Below are 3471 nucleotides of genomic sequence, written 5' to 3'. Positions count from 1 at the left end.
CTTTGTAGACAATTAGAGGCAAATGGTATCAAAGGAAAGATCATTTTAAAACTTTCTCACTTTTATTTAAGATTTTTGACAGTGAAGAATTTATAAAACATCATTAAATTCTATCTATATACAATAGCCATCTCTTTCCAAATGGGGTGTACATTCCATGGGACAGTAACCATTTAAATATGTAAAACAGTTCTAATTCATATTATAATATTTTGACAAAATACAAAACCACCTTGCAATAAAGCTAACAATGCAGCTTAGCTTATAGTATTTCAAAAATGCCTCCTGAAAGAAATGACAGTGGTCATAAATAGGCAGAGCTAGGAAGGAACATCACAGCACCTGGAGACACGGACTTCCTCCACGTCAGACCACCACCACTTAATGGCAATGACTTGGATATGTAAGAAGATATATACGCTCTTCAGAGTGAATGAAATGAGACCTCTCCCGAAGTCCTGCAGACATTTTCAGAGAACATAACCTCAAAATGGGTAAAGATCATTTATAGACATGGTAAAGGATTCCCCTATATTACAGTACCCTCCTCAACTATAAATACAAATCAAATATAAATACACTTGCGGGCTGGGAATTTAGCTCAGTGGTTCCACTGCCTGCCTCGCAAGTGCAAGGATCTGAGTTCAATCCCTGGTACCAAAACAAAACAACAACAACAAAACACACACACACACACACACACACACACACACAAAGCTGATCCTCTCACACATTTCTTTGTGACCACACTCAGCTGCTAGTGGCATTTGGATGCAGAGTTTTAACCCAGGCCAATCTGGAGTTCAATCCCGTACAAAAACAAAACAACAACAACAACAAAACACACACACACACACACACACACACACACACAAAGCTGATCCTCTCACACATTTCTTTGTGACCACACTCAGCTGCTAGTGGCATTTGGATGCAGAGTTTTAACCCAGGCCAATCTGGATAAACCAAGGCGGAGATTCTGACTGGGGGACTTGGCGGCCACGCCTCCCAGGGGGTTGCTGTTATCACTGCTACTTCCGGATGCTGCTGGTGGGACCAACTTTGGTGTCCTGCTTTCAGCTGAAGGACTGTGGAGCTGTAAGGGTCTCCTAGTGGCCTCCTTTGTTGAGGACTGGGATTCTGGTTTGATTGTAGCGGGAGAAGAGTCTCCTGCAGTCACCAAAGCATTACATTTGGATTTAGACTTCTCTTTCTTTTCTACTGGGGATTTTACCTTCACTTCTGTCTTTTTATTTTCTTTCACTTTACTTTTACGCATAATGAAGTTTTCCTCATTATCTTCACTCTCATCGAATCTTCATTTTCAGACTCTTCACCGCTCGCATCGCCTGGCCGGTGTCATCAGCACTGGCGCCATCACTGCCCTCAGAGTCCATCCTTCTCTGCGGAGCTGCAGCTTTAGTTACTGCTCTTCTTTTCCCTTGGACCCCATGGGCATCACCTTCCTCCGAAATCCGGTCCAAACCTAAATAATTAGAGATATGCAGAGACTTGTGCATTATTTGTTTCTCTGTTGCCATGTTTTTCAATGCTTTTATCTTGAGACTTCTGCACATCACATCATTGGTGACCCCTGGACGGTCCCTCACTGACAAAGCTAGAGCAGCTTCTAAGCCTCTCTGGAAGATCTTGACATCTAAAGCCATTCTTTTGTTAGGGGCTTTCTCTTGTAGTAGAATGTGTTCTTTCTGGACCTTCTTCAAGTTAGGTTTTGGTTTGTCTTACTTTAACTCTTGCGGTGCCATTCTGGATTTCTTGCTTAAAGGTACAGCTGCAAAAATAAAATCATCATAGCTATCAGGATCCTCAAACTGTTAGTAATTGACTGGGTTCTTATTTCTCATAGGCTGCACCATGGTCCCCGTCAAGGGTGCAAATCTGCAGCTCTCAAGCACTCCTCTAAATTAATTTTCTTTGTTATCAACTAGATTGATTTTCTTTTTGGATGATAAGGCCTTGGGTTTTCATAGCAAACATCTGACAAGTTAATGATCTAGAGAGGTTCATTCTTGTTTTAGGGTATAAGAGTCAATGGATCTAAAACATTTGAAAGTAACTGTATTCATTTTCTACTGTTGCTGTAACCAATTCCTGCAAATTGGTTTGTTTACAAGTCGAAATTATTATTTTATAGTTCTGGAGGAAAAAAATCCAAATGGTTCTCACCAGGCTAAAATCTGTATTCTTTCTGGAGGCTCTGGGGGAGAATCTTTTCCTTGCCTTTTCTGGCTTCTGGATTCCCCATCATTCCTTGGCATAGGCCTCCTTCCATTATTAAAGCCAATGATGCCAGATCGAGAATTCCCCACATCATTCCTTTGACACTAACTTTCTGTCTCTCTCCACATTTAAAGACCCAATGATTACCTTGGGCACACATGTACAATTCAGAATAGTCTCTATTGTGAGCTCAGCTGATTAGCAGCCTTAATTCCTTCTACAGTTAATTCCTTTTGCCATACAGAACAACATATTTAGGAATCTGAATTCCTTTTTAAGTCTTTGCATTATTCTCTGCAGAGATAGGGCAGATTTGTTTATCCACTTTAAAAATGTTTATAAACTCCTGCCTCATAAGCACAAGGACCTGAGTTCGATCTCTGGTACCAAAAAAACAAAGCAAAAACAAAAACAAAAAAAAAAAACGCCTATAAATAATAGTGAAGTTAGGATTAGAATCCAGATGGCTGATGCTCTGCTCAGTTCTCTTTCTACCATCTGATTTAGGACTACCCTGTCACGCGCCATTATTTCCGGGTTCTTCATGCCCTGCATGAATTCCGGATATGAGTCCGCCGGTGACGGTGGTTCACGCCTGCGCAGATGAGGCGCTTGGTTCGTCAGAATGATGCAGGCCGGCATTGACCAATAGAAATGGGCCTCGTCACCCGAGAGGCTATAAAAGGCAGGCTCGCATCCAGCTCGGGGTCTTTCCGCCATCTTGAAGAATGTAGAAGAAACTCCAATAAAGCGTGCATCAGAAGAATCCTGAGTGTTGCGTGCTCCTTGCTGGCGAGGTGCGCGCGACAAGTGGTGCCGAAACCCGGGAAGCGACGACCATCATCGCCGGCATCAGCGGAGACCCCTGACTTCAGGAGGATTCAGAACTGAGACGCAGGAGGGGAGGATCCACCAACTTTCCGAGAGGTACGCTGTCTGGTGTGGGCGGGTGTTTTAATTTGTTTACTCCAACCGGTTTAATTTTGTCGGTCGCCCACTTTCGTAGATAGGGGAGAAATGGGAAATTCAACTTCGCAATCACTGGTCTATGCTTTACAAAGCCTTTTGAAGGAAAGGGAGTTAAAAATATCAGAGCAAATTTTAAGGAGGTTTTTAAAGGAAGTGGATCGAGCGGCGCCCTGGTTCAGCGGTACCGGGTCACTCACGATCCCATCCTGGGAAAAATTAGGAAAAGACCTTCAGCGAGAGAAAGATAAGAATACCTTAAGA

The 3471-nt window shown here is 42.8% G+C and overlaps 1 pseudogene; it reads right to left on the bottom strand.

Moving 5' to 3' along the window:
• Nucleotides 1–910: 910 nt before the first annotated feature.
• LOC104850146 lies at nt 911–1877 on the bottom strand (annotated as a pseudogene).
• Between the last annotated feature and the right edge of the window lie 1594 nt (nt 1878–3471).

The sequence above is a fragment of the Fukomys damarensis genome, unplaced genomic scaffold (genome assembly GCF_012274545.1).
Source record: "Fukomys damarensis isolate Sample0158 unplaced genomic scaffold, DMR_v1.0_HiC HiC_scaffold_26, whole genome shotgun sequence".
Lineage (NCBI taxonomy): Eukaryota > Metazoa > Chordata > Mammalia > Rodentia > Bathyergidae > Fukomys > Fukomys damarensis.
This window is presented reverse-complemented; position numbering and strand designations above follow the sequence as displayed.